General features: G+C 44.3%; 1 long non-coding RNA gene across 2 annotated transcripts; it reads left to right on the top strand.

Moving 5' to 3' along the window:
* Positions 1 to 725: 725 nt before the first annotated feature.
* Positions 726 to 7112, top strand: LOC113970633. 2 transcript variants are annotated; one of them, XR_003535240.1, is made up of 4 exons: positions 726 to 1492; positions 3826 to 3950; positions 6674 to 6745; positions 6830 to 7112. It is a non-coding gene; the product is annotated as an uncharacterized LOC113970633 (long non-coding RNA). The 2 variants fall into 2 exon arrangements; XR_003535241.1 differs by lacking the exon at positions 3826 to 3950.
* Positions 7113 to 16162: the final 9050 nt, after the last annotated feature.

The raw sequence follows: 16162 nt of genomic DNA, 5'->3' as shown, positions 1-16162 counted from the left end.
GAAGAGCCCGGGAGCCGCCGCAGCGGGAAGGGAGCCGGGAGAGCCCGGGAGGCTGCACCTCCCGTTCTGCTGCCGCAGCGCTGGCACTGTGAGGGTGGTGAGGCACCAGCACAGGTTGCCCAGAGAAGCTGTAGCTGCCCCATCCCTGGAAATGTCCAAGGCCGGTTGGACGGAGCTTGGAGCAAGCTGGGATAGTGGAAGGTGTCCCTGCCCGTGGCAGGGTTTCCACTTTAAGTCGCTTCCAACCCAAACCACTGTGTGATTCCATGATTCTATGAAGGTGGCTCCCCATGGACCTGCAGCCATGGGGCAAGGGGCAGTTGCCCCACCAAGGGTGGGCAGAGGTGGAGGGGACACGGTCCTGCCCCTGGAAGGCACCCACAGAGCCCAGCCAGCCCTGGGGATGTGAGTGGGAGGGAGGGACCCAGGTTGGAAACTGAGGGGTCTGGTAAATGTGGGCACCTTTATTTAACTACATTTATACATAAAATAAACAAATAGTCCCCCTGTATTCAGCACTGGTGAAGCACCTCAAATCCTGGGGGCAGTCCTGGGCCCCTCATGACAGGACAGACATTGGGGATGTCTGTCAGTGTGTCCAGGGAAGGGAACGGAGCTGGGGAAGGGTCTGGTGCCCCAGGAGCAGCTGAGGGAGCTGGGGGGCTCAGCCTGAAGAAAAGGAGGCTCAGGGAGACCTTCTGGCTCTCTAAACTCCCTGACCAGGAGAGGTTTGGGTTGGACATCAGGAGGAATTTCTTCACAGAAAGGGTTGTTGGGCATCAAAACAGGGACCAGCCTCCCTTGTTAGGAAAATGGCTTTTATGTAGAAGCAGTTTGAGGTCACTGATGACACCAGGTCATTTGGGCTCTGCATAGCAAAGCTTAAATGTGGAAATACTTCCAGTATCCTTGCACGATGAAACCCCAGAAGATTAATGATAAATGTATTTCCTTGTGCTTCACAGTTTTACCACAGAGTATGGAGTGGAGGAAATGTGAAGACAGAGATCTTTCTTTTTCTGCTCTTAATGAGAATCTGTTCACTTTGATGAGCATCAAATCTCTCTCTGTTAATTGCTGTTGATAGAAGTGCAGATTAATCAATATTTCTATACATCAAGGCCTATACCAGGCACATCTGGAGAACCAAAATAAGAGGAAAAGTCTCAGTACTGCCAGAGCCCAAGGCACAGAGTTTGCACAGTTGCAAGTGTTCCCTTAATTACAGAGTTATTAAAATGTCATCTTACAGTCATTATATCCTTACCTTATATCTTAAAAACCATTTTAAAAAATGCATTCCTGGAGCTGGATATTTGCAGGAAGGGTGAGGATAAAACACACCATTTCTTTCAGCCTTCCTTGGAGCCTGTTCAGGCCATTGTGTGGAGCTTTTCGCCTGACTGGTTTCCTGTAGCAGAACATTCCATGCAGGATTCATTTCTCCAGGTGATTTGCATACCTCCTGCTTGGAAGGGCCACATCAGACCAGGTGAGGAGAAAGGGTGGCTCCTGCCTCGTTGGCTCACGGAGGGAGCTTAAACTGGAATGGGGAGGGATTAAGGGTTTAGTTCTCCAAACACTTGGAAGAGGACATGGCAAGTTGCAACAAGGAAAATTCCAGTTAATTGTTACAAAGAACATTTTCACAATGAGGTCCAACATTGCAACGGGGCACAGGGGGGTGGTGAGTCCCTGCCCTTGGAGGCACTCGGAATGGGATATGACATTGCTCTGAGAAATTCATAGAATGATTTGGGTGGGAAGGACCTTAAAGCTCCTTTCATCCCACCTGCCGTGGGCAGGGACACCTTCCACCAGCCCAGGATGCTCAGAGCCAAGCGCTCTGTGTCACATCAGCTCAGAGTTTGAATTCAGGTAAACTGCAAACTGATGACTGGATTTCCAGAGATTGGAATCCAGCCAATTTTTCCTTGTTTTAGGTGTTTTCTCAGCAGTTACTGTTATTCTGGAGACATTATACTGTGCAGGAAAGGAATATCAGTGTGTTTTATCTTCTAATATACAATAACTGGGTTCCTTTATGTGAATTTTAAAATGAGAGAACCCAAGATATGGACAATTGCTGTTTTTATTTATAGTCTTATTTAAGTTAAGGAATAGGGCAAGTTCACCTGCCGCAACTGAAGTAATTTTTACGGTGAATATTAGCAGAGAAATGTGTTTTAGGTACTTCTATTCATCCAATTTTTGTCGAATTTATTTGGTGATGTGTAAAATCACATGTAGCCTTTAAAATAACATAATGTTCAGCAATTAGTTTCTTCCTTTCTTTGGAGTAACTGGTTTGTAGTAAATAAATAACACAATAAAACCACACAGGTAAAATAGGGATTTGCTTTGTAAAGACAATCATTTTCTTGTGTGTGAATTTCTACAAAAATATTGTGAATTTCTATAGACTTTCATTTAAACTGTAGTAATTGAATTCATTTTGCTGCCAGCTGAGGTCATCATAAAACAAACTTGGTTTATTTTCCAAGCTCTCCAGTTTGCTTTAGGAGACAAGTGAAAAAAAACAAGCAAAGAAGAGTTGAGGAACCCTCAAAAGCAGAGATTTATGAGAACTCTGTGAAGACTTTGGTAACCTCTGTGTAGCCAGGCTGCAAAATCAAAATATTTACCCCACCTCCGACCAGTTTGGACTGGGACTGGTGTCTGTGGTGAACCCAGAATGGCTGAAAAGCAGCTTCATGTTTACTCATCATCTTTTTCTGGGAAGGGACATTGGTGTGTCCTCACTTCAATCTTCCTACTCCTCACTCGGCTTTTTATCTGATCATACTTTTCATCCTTTTTTGCCTGAGGACCTAAAACAGGTGGAGAAAATAATGATGTGAACTCAGATCAGTACCTTCTGCTTGGTGAAATGTGGTGATTTTAAAGCATTTAGTGCCCTGTAAAAAGGAAGAATTTTCTTGCACACTTCAAGCCAGCTTTGTTTGATGTGAAAGAGAGGATTCTTTAGCTCCTCCTTTATTTACCCAGTGCCTTTACAATTCAGCCCTTCAGTGCCCTCCTTACAAAATATTCTATTTACACTTTAAACTGCAACTTCATCCCGCAGATTCTCAGTCCCTGATGAAGATGGGAATCATGTTGTACTTCACCCCCCCCATTGCCCAAATCTGGGGTTGCTTTCTCTCCCTCAGAAATAAAAAGCAGCTATTTCAGTTCCCCACGGGCTCTTTTCCCAGGGCATTCATATCGGAATGAAACCAATGTGCAAGTGAATTCTGGCCAAGCCATTTGAAACCCAGGAAACTTTACAAGCTTCCCCCTTTTATCCCCTTGGAAAAGCCCCGACCGTTTGTTTTATTCCAGGATACTGTATCGTAACAAATTATACTTAAAAATCATTTGGTGTGAAATTGCAGATTAATCCCACCGGGCTGGGGGCTCAGCCCTGTCTGGCCACTCGGGAGCACACAGATGGTGGCTCTGAGAGGGACAAAAGGCACAGGCACTGATTACATGCATGGATGTAACGGACAAAAAGCCCTTCCCCACGGAGAAGGTGAGGAAAACACACCGGAGGTCCCAGTGCCTGCTTTGGGCAGGGAAACTGCATTTTAAACTGTTGAAAATGTGGCACAAACAAAGGGAAACCTGCTTTTACTCCCTTTAAAATCCCTTTTTTACTTCCTAAGGCAATTACGACTTTTCTTATTTTTTCTTGTTGTTGTTTTGTTTTATTGCTTCTTTAGGCAGCAAACACCAACAAATGGTGACTCCTTTTGCAGTCTGGCAGCTTCCCTCACTGCCCTGTTCCTAAAACAGTGCCTGCTGTTCTGTATTCCACAGGGACACAATTGTCCTGCTTGCTGGGAAGTACTGAAAGTCTGGCCTGGAAGAAATGAATCTTCATCTTCATGAAGATGATGATGTTGAAGTTAAAACTGCCATCTGACCTCCTCACTGACTTTAAGGTGAAATTGTTCACACTTAGGAACAAAATCCATCGTGCTGCGTGTTCCTTGTGGGAATTCAGGTGTGTGAGTACAGTGCCCAGTCTCTGGAATGTCCAAAGCCAGGTTGGATGGGGCTTGGAGCAACCTGGGATAGTGGAAGGTGTCCCTGCCCATGGCAGGGGCTGGCACTGGATGAGCTTTAGGTCCCTTCCAACCCAAACCCTTCTGTGATTTGCCAAATGCCTGGAAAACTTGACCTGTGGCTCCTAATTCCCCCCGTAACAGAAATCTTGCAGAGCCAGAACTGTCTGTGCTTTAAGAGCTGGCAGAGCCCCCAAACCAACACACCAAGGCACACAGAACCTCACAATATATTTATAATTTAGCCACCCTAAGCTTAGCACAGTTTTATCTTTGTGAGTGAAAAACAAGAATATTTTGCCTTGATATTTGTCTGTTTTGGGGCAAAACACAGTTTATGGATGATATAATTGTGCAGTGCAGTTATTATATGCAATAATATGAAGGAAGTGTTGTGACAGGAGAATTCTGGTTGGCTGGTGTGTTTTCCACCACTTCAAATGTCCAACAGAATTGTTTTTGTCACAGGCTGTCAGGAGATTTCAACCCTCATAATGTCATTAATGAGAAAGTGATCTCTGAGAAATGTAGTTTTAGTGTATTTTCACATAGCCTCCAGCCAAATAATTACTTTTTCAAATACAGGGCTTAGTACAAGATTGTAGAAATTAGAAAAATTGGGATTGAAGCCAAAATTCCTTCCTTGAACCATCCTGTTTTCCGTAGATATTGTGCTGTGTGTGACAATTAGGAGCAGCATGTGCAGGAGACAATATTCCCTTAAGACAGGAAGGGGAAGAAGGTTGGAATAAAAACTTATTGTCCCCCTGAATTTTTAATGGCCTAATTATTAATTTCATTATTAATTTAAATGTCCTAAATTTCGACAATGAAATGAGAACAAATCCTTTTACTATATCAGCACAGTATTAATGCTTTTATTTTGCATTTTGGGGGTGAAATAAATAAGTTCTTTGGAAGTGATAATTTTTTTCAAATATGGAGGGAAATCAATATGCTATTGGCCGATGGATATATTTTATAATCTAGCTTGTCATTGAAAGAGGCAACTTGAGTCACAGAACACAGAAAATTGTCACTTTTGATCTCTTTATTGCTCTTTTGTAGTCCATGGTTTATTTACAGCTGAAGAACTGTACAGAGAATCTTGTGTAGGTCTCACCTATTTCTTCACCATAGTAATGAGTTTTTCCTCAATTAATATTCCTCACTTTGTCAGCAGATTCCCATGGATTGCATCATGCAGATAATGGCAGTGAATGCTTTTATCTACATGTGTGCTCGCATAAAAGTTCTCCTGTTTGCAGATGAAAAGTGAGGAAAGAAAAAAAAAGGAGATTTTAGAGCCAATTGTTTTCAGCTTCAGGTGAATATACAACTTTTTTGTTGCAGAAGCAATGAATGTTGACTAATTACAGAAGTACTTGGGGAAATTCTTGTTCTTAGTATTCTAATTATTATTTGCAGAACTCGAATCTCCTTGATCACATCGGGTTTATTAACCAGGACTAGAGACACTAAAATAAAACATTCCTCAAGGTTGCTGGAGGAAAGCCTTAAAAAAGCCACACAATTTTTTCTTTGCTTCTATTTCTGCCATATTTTCAGTGTATACACAGGCATATTTTATCTCAAATAAACAATGACACTCATAGGGTGTCAGGGTAATACTTGGAAGTGTAAAGTCCAAATTCAGTGTGATAAAGACCTTTCAGAATTCATGACAAGAATATTGATTTCCATTTTCTTCCTGGCTTCTGTGAATCTTAGTTGAATATATAACTAGTTATACACATATATCATCCCTCATAAAGCAAATTCACTTTCCTGCCAGTCATTCACGTGTTAGGTGATTCCTGGTCTAAGGACTTGCATAACTACGACTTCCCAGGTGGAAGGATCCTGCAGGAGCCAGCACTGCTCATTCCTTTGGAGTCAGTGGGACCGACCACATGGGCAAAGAGAAGAATGTGCATATTTTTCTAAGGCTCTAAGATCCTTCTCTTAATAAGGCCATCATCAAATTAACATAATCAAGAAGTCGTCAGTTCTTTTATGAACAGCTTCTCTGGCAGGTTCCTGCTCCCTCAGCATCTCTGCTCTGAACAATATCACAATGTAGTGAATATTGTTTCATGCTTCCACAACACACAAGTCTAATTAAACCATTTCTGCACCTCCCCTGCCCATAACTCTTCATTTCAGTAATTAGAAGACACCCCAGTACGGACACGCTGTTTCATCAGCTTTTAGGCTCCGAGACTTAAAACTAACATTTTCAAAAGCATTTCATGGTTTGAAAGAATGGTCAATTAACCTTGGGTTTCCTGTGGGGAACCCTGCAAAGAACTGTCAACAGTTCAGTTTAGAGAGATTTGTCCAGTGACCTACAAGGCCACGAAGTTCACGAATGCATGTACCAGTGTCATCATAGATTTGTTCCCTGGGTTACTGTCACAAGGGAAGAAACTGATTGTTTGGGGGTTCCTGCTACAGTAAAAAGTGACCGACGGGTGACGGGACCCCGGAGCTGCTCCCGGGCAAAACCGGAGCCACTCAACAGGAAAAACCTCTGGTATCTCCAAGATGAATTATGTGTCTCTTTCTCTTCCTCCCATAAGGTTCTTTCTTCTTTTCAGGAAGGGGCTGGGGCGAGTCCATGGACTGCCTGCTGAGTTTCTTTGTATTTGGAATTCCCTCCAAACGGCAGCGTAAGATAAACGTCTGATTATTGCAGTGCTGACAGTCTTCAGATTTAAGTGATAGCAACATCTAGCTCTTTATACCAAATTAAGGGCATTCTGTGGAGCAGTAGGAGTTGATTCAGGGATGCACCTGCTGAAGGAAGTCAACAAACCCATTCTGAGCCCTTCTGGAGAGATGACACCGTTGAGCTGCACGGAGCCGATTCTATTGTGACATCTAAAAGAAAGCAGAAATCTCCTACTGGCCCCTGAGGGCCAAAAAAATCTCTGGTTTCATGAGGGAGGCAGAACTAGCCACAAATGACATTATCTTCCACGTGGGATCTGATAAATGGAAATTAAAATCTAGCAGGTGGCACTTGGCTTTGCTTTTCCTTCAGTGCTCTGTAAACACAGGATTTTATTGCCATTTCACAAGCTGCATGGAGAATTGATTTTATTTTCTTCTACTCAGCATCAGAATGTTCTCCCTGGCCAACCTGGCAGATCAAAGTTTGAGGTATTTGTTCTTATCTTTACTGGTGGCCAGTTGTTTTTCAGCACTTCTCTATGCTTGACTCTGAATGCCCTTCTGTGTGCTCAGCCTTTAATTTAAAATACCAGAAAAATCTGGATTATGGCACTGTGCCCTCAGATGAAACAGGAATAATTCAGTGTCATATGAACATGGAGCTTCTACATTAAATCTGTTTTTCCTGGCTTTTGTCACACCCATGACACTTTCACAAGCGTCAGGTTTGTTGCTTCACAATTGTAACTGTCTCTAGTGAAGTTTAAACCCCTCAGGTGATCCTATGTAACGCTCCAAACTTAAAATTTTAAGATGTGAAATAATCAGGAGGGTTTTCTGAAACACACTTGTACTTGTAGAATCATGGAATGGTTTGGGTTGGGAAGGATCTTACAGCTCATCCAGTCCCGCTCCCTGCCATGGGCAGGGACACATTCCGCTAGACCAGGTTGCTCCAAGCTCTGTCCAACTTGGCCTTGGGCACTTCCAGGAATGGGACATTGTACTTTACACCTGATTTCCCACCAGGGGCACTCAGCTGTGCATCCTAAGAGCAGTTTCTGTACTGGGTGCAGGTAACACCTGCTGCAAATAAAGAATTCTCCAAAACCCCAGTGCTTCTGTTTTCCCAAGTGCTGCATGAGCTGAGCAGGATATCCTTCAGAATGGAGGAAATAGAGACATCTTTATATTAATTTCTTAAAACTGGACCATATCTAAGGATTGTAATTGAAATCTGTGCCCTATTGTGAGTTTTACACAGATGCAGAGTTGTGGCTTAGGCCCCCAAAGATCTTCCTCCCTACAGTGATTCCCACCTGAGCACATCCATTGGGCCAAGTCAAAAAGATTTTCACCCAGACCTGAGGTGATGTGAGTCTTTCAGAGCTTTCAACCATGAGAAGACATGGGGGGAAGGGAATAACATTGATCCTTTGTATTGCCAGCAACCCTAGGTTGTATTTTAGCAATGACATGTTTTATGGGCCATTCATTAAGAGTTGAACTCCATGATACATGTGGGTCCCTTCCAGCTGAGAATATTCTGTGATTCTGTGATTCTGTTTGTTGTTCTAATGTGGCCACAGAGTCCCCTCGTGAGGTTCTTGGTGTGCAGGAAGGGAAGGACGAATAAAAATAACGGGTCTCGTTTATAAATTTACCCATTCTTTCCTAACAAAACTTGCTGGGGAGAGGCTGAACTGCTCTTTCTGTGCTCAGAAGTCCCAGGGCACAGATTTAAAATGCAAAGCCTGGCTTTGCAGGCCGGGATGTGCCGGGGGGGGGGGGGGGGGGGGGGGGGGAGGGGAGCAGGGGATGAGGAGCCGAGGGCGGCGCGTTGCACGAGCAGCGTTAGACATTGAGAAAGATATCATTAGATTAAAAAGGTGTCTCCAGAGAGAGACAAAGGGCCAGCCAGGGCCTGGCGTGTCAGCATTGCCCAACACGAGCCTCAGAGTCATTGCTGGTGACAACAGCTGCTCAGGGAAAGGCTTTCCTGGGAGACATCCCCATCCCACCAGGGCCCAGTGTGCGAACACACACGGGCTGTCATTCCAGCAGAGTAAACAGGCAACAGGCTCCACACCTCCCTCTCCTCAGGATTAATTACTCATGGGAAGTGACAGCTACTGTCTAGTGCCTCCAAGTTGTTGCCCATTCATGTTTCCTCAAGGACAAATGGCTTCATTTCTGAATTTGTCTGACTGTTCCATTGCAGTTTTGAAAGCAAGAAATGATAAATTTTTCCTGGTTTTATTGCTGAGGCAGAACTGGAAGAGATCAATTCATCATTCATAATGTCTCTCATGACAGCTTGGTTTCTTGCTACATTCAAATTATCTCTCCTGGGTTTATTTTTTATATGGAAAATAAAAGTTCAGTCTCTTTGCTACAATTTTTGGAGCATTTCCAAAGGAAAATATTGGTCCTGCTAAACTCCTGAAAACTGCAATGGAATATGAAGTTGGGCACTTCTTTTTCTAGTTTTTCTTTGGCCTTGTCAAATAGGTTTAACCTTTATGGATTATATATTTTGTTTATAATGGGCAGTTTAATGGATGGATTAAAATATAGGGGTATGTACCAGGAAAAAAAAAAAAGAATCTGTTGGGGTTATTCATGTGCTTTTGGATTTGATTTCCTTCCTACTTCCTTATTTAATAACTAGGTTCCTTAAGACTCCTTAAGCTTGAATGACCCACGTTTTGTTGCCAGGTCTATTCCACTGACCCCTGGCAAGACCCCTGCCCCAGTTCGTCCATCAGACAAAAATGAATCTATTCCAGGAGCTCTCAGTTCCCATTAGCTCTAATTGAGCCTGACAGTTGGAGACAGGCCTCATTATTTTTAATTGGGCCCTATAGTTCTAGAGTGAAATTAAACACAATTTAATGCAGATAGCTCATCTCCCTCACTATGACACAGTCAAATTGTATTTTAAGTTTAATGAAACAACAGGGTTTGTTTCCAGGCTTTGCTTTTGCAGAGTGTTACTGCTTTGAGCTCTGTGTTATTTCCAACTTGCCTGGTGTGAGGACATGGATGTTAATTAGGATCTGACCTGGGTGTGCACCTGGAGGACCCTTTCACTCCACTTTTATACCAAAAGTGCTGTGCAGGCACAGGGTGGTGGTGAACGACTCTGGAAGAAGCTCAGACTGTCTGTAAGAGTTTCATATGCCCTGGACATCAAGGATTTGCAGTGATGTCATGCAAATATAAGAAACTCCTGAAAGTTTTCCCAAATCTCTGTGGGAAGTTTTATTCAAAAATTAAAAATGAAGACACTTTTCTGCACCTCAACAAGGGCATTTTTAATGCTTCATTCAGAGCTTCTGGGCTTTTTTCTGTCATGAAGGAACATTTTTGTCACTATTGGGTGGTGCTTTTCTGTGAAGACACCTGTGAATAGAGAAGGACTTGAACCGTCCTGTTGCTCTAAGTATTAAAAGTGATCCCGTGTTGGATTTTCATTGGGAAGGAACATCCCAGTCCCTGTTGATGAAGGGACAGTCTCACCATCCTCACTGTGGTGATTTTCAGCCACACAGGAGTTTGTAAAATCATTTCCTGAGCTCTTCCTTTGCAGCATTTAGTGAGTCAGCCGTGGGGTATGAGGCCAAGTCACTTTTTATTGAATACTGAAATATTGATAACTTTGCCAGAGTTATCAAAGTTAATCCATCACAATATTTCTCTTTGGAATAAAGATTATGGAACCAAGTCTAATTACAGAAGACTTTGATTAAATATTGAATTTTCCAATACAAGTTTCCCTTTACACAGGTGAAGTTACAGACACACATTTCAGAGGACATTTCCTTTAATATATTTGCATTTTCTGCAGCTTCCTCTTCAGCTTTGCTTGACGGTCAAATAAAGAAACAACAGTACTTCTCTCATGAGGTTTAACACATCAAATTGGACATTTTTTCACGAATGTGTCTTTAGGAATTCAAGACAAGAATTCTTCAGTTTGGAACAGCAGGATCTCTCCCCTTCAGAAGAGTTTAGGCAGCTTGCTTTAATAATTATACACCGTGTGTTTAATTAGCAGATACTTATTCATGGGAATTCTATGACATCAAACCTGGAGGCTGGGATTATCCTGGAGAAAACCAGCAAGGATTACCCAATGTTTGTACAGGCACTGCACCTTTCCAGCTGCTCCCCTTGACCTCCCTCCCAGAGCAAGAGTCAGTTATTCCTCACCTCTCCCGGCTGCCTCCGAAGGCTCTTCTGAAGCAAATCACACCTGGAGAACAACACCTGGAAGAGCTGGAACTCCAGCTTTCCTCTCAGCATTGCTTTTTCTGGACACAGGTGCCATCACCTTCCACTGGAAGGTGGCCCTGCCCATGGCAGAGGGTGGAATGAAATGATCTTTATGTTCCCCTCCAACCCAAACCATCCTGACATTCCATGATCACAGATGAAAGGTCTGCTCTACCTTCAGTCTTCCTGTGGGGTGTGGCCATCCTTTTCACCTGATAGATTTCATCTGGCCTTTTTTTCCCCCCAATTAATTAATTTGCAGGGATGCCCTTTATATTTCAGAGCAACCAAATGGATTCAGTGATGGGAAGCTGGAGAGGGAGCAGCTCAAATAGGTGGGAAACTGTGGAAGGGGTGAGAGAGGTGGAAGTTAGCAGGGAAAGAAAGCAGGAAGGGAAGAGCCAGAGCAGCAGCTTGCAGGACACAGCTCAGTGCCAGAGTTTGGGCTGTAGAGCAGAATTTCCTGTGTTCCAGGGAGAAAATAAGGGTAAGGGGGAATGATATAATTTCTCCTCCAAATATTTTACATGGAAGTAAAAATAGTGACCTAAATAGTAAATTTCTTAGCCCAACCAGTCATCTGAAGTTTTATGTGGTGGCACTTCTGGAATGAATTTTCCATGCCCACAACCAGCCTGCACATGGTCCTCCAGACAGAACCAACTTCCTAGCTCTTCACTCATTAGGTATTTTTGTTGGCTTTAGCTTGGCTGGCAGAGCCCCCTCTGTCCCTGGCCCTGCAGGAGGTCCCTGCTGTGACAGCCTAAAATACCACAGGATCCAAGGGGTCTGTCATCTGCTGTTGTCCTTTTGATTGAACTTGGAGAGAAAAGGCTTTTGTACAGCTTGTGGCCTGTTCCCCACACCCTCCTCGTGTTATAGACACAGATTTAGTGACCTGTGGGAGAAGGGAGACTGAAAGAGATTTATTGCAGCTTTCCATGACTTTATATATTTATATTTGGGGTTTATTACAGCTTTTCCATGCCCCTCTGTGTCTATATTTGGGATTTTTAGTGATTCTTGGCCATTAGCATTTGGGCACTGCAGAATAATCCATGTTGGAATGTTCACCACAGACACAAAAGGGAGAGGAAGGATTGTCAGTCACGTTGTTCGGATGTGGAGCTGAAGCTGAATTTAGCCAGACAAAAATTACTTTTTTCAATTGTGAAAACAGGCTGAAGGAGAAGCCTGAGCTGGTGGGTTGGAAGGAGAGGACTTTGTTCCCAGTGCTCTTCCCAGCAGTGATGGGAGAGACTTGGGTCCTGAGCTTATGGATCTGCCCCTGTGCTACCTTCTGACACACCTGGCCTGCTTTACTCTTTAATTAATATTTCCAGGAAAGCCCCTACAATCCACTGGCCATCTTGCATTTACCTGGAGAACAGCTGGAAAAGGAAAATAAAAATATTTTGGAATTTTTAACAGCACAGAGCAGTGCTATTTGTTACTTGGGATGTTTGGAATTACTGAGTCCAGGGGTGAATAATTGATCACCATTTTAACACAAGCAAGAATTTCATTAAATATGAACAAAGGGGGGGCTGGGCACGAGGTAAAGGATTTCTCTTTCCCCTTTGACTGCAAACAATCCTTGCAGATCTGGTCACTGCAATGAAATGGGTGTGTGACAGAGGAGGAAACCAGATATTATGTTACTTAAAAGTCATTCATCATGTCACAGGAAGGCAGGAATCTGAACTCCTGAAATCAGTAATGGCTAAAGGTGATCTCCCTACACAAAGGAGCTGTGCCATGGAGCCTGTGCCAGCTGCTGAAAGGTCCCTGCTGGAGCCAGGCCAGGCTGGGGGTTGTTCTGGGGATGGGAGAACAGGACACACAAAATGATTTCCTGTGACATCCCCAGGAGCTGCCTGTGGAAAGGAGCTCCCTGCTCCCTGTGCAGCTGGGACTCAGTGCAGCATTCCCAGCTCTGGTGTTACCAGTGTGGGGGCTGGAGTGAAGCAGGATTCGGGGTTAAAGTCTCAAGCCTGAGTTGCAGAGAATGTTTGAAGAGCCCCATCCCTTTCTTCCCATCCCTGCACCCGGAGTCCAACCACAGAATTAATTCCCAGTTTCATTTGGCAGAAAAGGACATTGTTTTGCTATCTCATTTAATTCCATGCTTGTTTTTTCCATGCTTTCTTCACGGAAAGGGTGGTCAGGCATTGGAAGGGGCTGCCCAAGGAGGTGGTGGAGTCCCCATCCCTGGAGGTGTCCAAAGAATGACTGGATGTGGCACTCAGTGCTCTGGGCTGGGTGACAAGGTGGGTTGGACTCAATGGTCTGGCAGGTCTTTTCCAATCTGAATGATTCTGGGATTCCTACTCTGTGCAAAACAATTCCTCAGTATTGCCTGAGGAATCCTCTTTCCATTGATAGCATGGAAAGATCTGTTTGGTATTTTATTTTATTTATTTTATTTTATTTTATTACCATGGCACATCCAACAGCCCAGGTAGACAAGGTAACACCACCATGGCACATCCAACAGCCCAGGCCAGCTTGCTGAAAATATACTGCTTGTCTGTGCCAAAATACAGTGACTTTGGGATTTTCTGTCAGCAAAATAAGGGATTGGGACAATGTGTAACAGGGAATGGATAGGATCAATCTTGAATGAATTCAATAATAACAGAAATAATAATAAAAATAAATATTTTCTCTGTGTTTCTCTTCGTTTAAGCAGCTGTAGAAATCACCTGAAGCTCGAGGTCTAGTTTTCCACCAGCTAATATTGAGTGTGAGGCTGGTGCTGAGCAGATGCCAGCAGAGGTAGGATGGACTCTCCCAGATCTGGTTACAGCACGTCAGGACCCTGGAGAAGAAAGAGGCAGAATTCAATATGTGCATGCGAGAGTGGAATCCTCCTCCACCACAACACTGTTTTATTCTGATCCCTTTAGGGTAAGTCTGTCCCCACCCTGTGCCCTGTCCCAGTGGACAGGGAGGAGGAGAGACCCATGAGGCTGCAGCAGTGCAGGGAACTTGATAAAATTTCCTGTGTGAGTTGGAATCACATGAAAGATTCATGTGTAGTCTTAGCACCTGCTCCTCCTTTGTGGGATATCTGCACTGTTAATTTTTAAGCATGGCTTAGCCTCAGCCTGGGAAGGGGGATCCTATAACCAGGGGAATATACATTATTAACCTTGCAGCTCCCAGCTCCAGTGGGCTCCTGCAGCCTCTGACACTGGCTCATGGAGGAGCAGGTGAGCACCCAGCCCTGGGCTGTGCTGACATGGGGCTGGGCTCACTCCAGGGCAGGTTTAATGCAGCACATGGGTGCACTCACTTCTTTGGGTGGTTTGTAATTAACATGGAACACTTACACTGCCTCAGCAAAGATCCCAGTGCAACATAATCTCAAGGAAGATCTAGTTTCTAGTCCTTATCTTGGAAAAGTGGCCCTTAAATGTATGCAAGTGCCACAGGACAAAGTGCCTGGCTCCCAGTGAATTATTCAAGGTGCTCAATTCAGGTGAGGACGTCGTCTCCTGCCCAGTGCACAGTGTGACGAGGGACCTTAACCAAGTTCAAAGCACCTTTTGAATGGTTTACCTGGAATAATTGGTAACAGGCCTCAGGATGGACACTCAGGTAACTCTAATTCTAGTGGCTGTAGCGGTGGATGTATTAACAGCTCGAGATTTATTCCTTGGGGCATTTCCTGCCCATGGCAGGGGGTTGGAACTGTATCGTCTTTGAGGGCCTTTCCAACCTAAAACATCCTACGATTCTATGATTTCTATTAACTGTGTTAGTAAATATTGCATTAGTGCATTTCCACAGGCTAAATGATGGGATAATGATTTGGAAATAATATTTTTATTAAGCACACAACTGATGTAATTCAGGCACAGACATCAAGACTCAATTCCAAAACTTCATGGTGCAGAATTGTGTGTTAAGTTTATATTGGACAATGTGCCTTCAGAGGTAAGAGCGACTTTTCTCCTCGATACCTGTGTGCTCCTAATGTTCCCTTTCCTTCTCTGCTGGCTGATTAGACTTTTGGACTTCAACACAGAAATTTCTTGGAAGCTGGGACTGGGGTGACCTCTCACTTGCATGCAAATGGAGCCTTGAGAGAGGAGATGGGACTCGAGGATCAAACCAGCTACTTTTTTTCCCAAGAAGATACTAAAATTCAAAGGATTATAACAAATGATAATGAAGATGCAGGTTTCTCAGTGTCTGCTGATGACTTTCTCTCACCATAGACCGTAGGAAAACTTCCAGGGAAAACTCTGCAAGAGCTCCATGGAAGCAGTGCATCACTAACACTGGCTGGTTTCTTAAACAGTCTGGTTTAGTCTTCCTAAACGTTCCAGAGGTTCTGGAGCTGCCCTACCTGGACAGTGGTCACAGTCTTGGCGTGGGGCTCTGCCTCCAGCCATCTCTCTCAAATCCCCTCCCAAAACCTGCTGATGGGTTTTGGAGGACAGACACCCAGGTAAGCTTGACCTTCTGAGTCCAGAGCTGACTCGGGAGGAACTGAGTGACACGGTGAAATTCCTGTGGTCTACTCGGCAAACATTCCACCTGCTGCAAAATAACTTGGTTAATCCCTTTATTTACTGAGCATTGGCGTGTTTAGACCTGCTCAAAGGCAAAAAGCTCCCTCTGCACCTCCTGTTCTCCTCTTCCCATGTAAAATTGTTGTCTGTGTTGTTGACCTTCACTCCATGAAGGTCAGCTGTGTCCTCGGAGGAGCTGTGGTGGAAAAGCTTCCCAGAGAGCTGCTCCCTGCAGTGATTGGGCTGGAGAGGGGCAGGAGGGAGGAAGCAGTGACACTGAGTCACTGGAGAGGGGCTGGAGCAAAGGTAGGGAGCTGGGAGCAGAGGTGGGAGTCAGGCTGGAGAGATGCCAGAGCTTGATGCCAAGGCCAAAGAGAAGCAAGGAAATGATTCCCTGACTGAAGGAGGCAGAGATGACAGGGACTGAGGCAGAGAGAGAAACACAGTGACCAAAGGCAAGGGAGGATTTAATTTTTAATCAGCCATAATTAATTCCTTCCACGTCTTCTGTCTGGTGATAACACGGAGTGAAAGGAGGTGGGAGTGGGTTTGCCTGGCTGTGTCCCAGCAGCAGAGAGGGGGGTGAAGGATCTGTGAGGGGGCTGGAGCCCT

The sequence above is a fragment of the Neopelma chrysocephalum genome, unplaced genomic scaffold, assembly GCF_003984885.1.
Source record: "Neopelma chrysocephalum unplaced genomic scaffold, ASM398488v2 Primary Assembly neopelma1_77, whole genome shotgun sequence".
Classification (NCBI taxonomy): Eukaryota; Metazoa; Chordata; class Aves; order Passeriformes; family Pipridae; genus Neopelma; species Neopelma chrysocephalum.
This window is presented reverse-complemented; position numbering and strand designations above follow the sequence as displayed.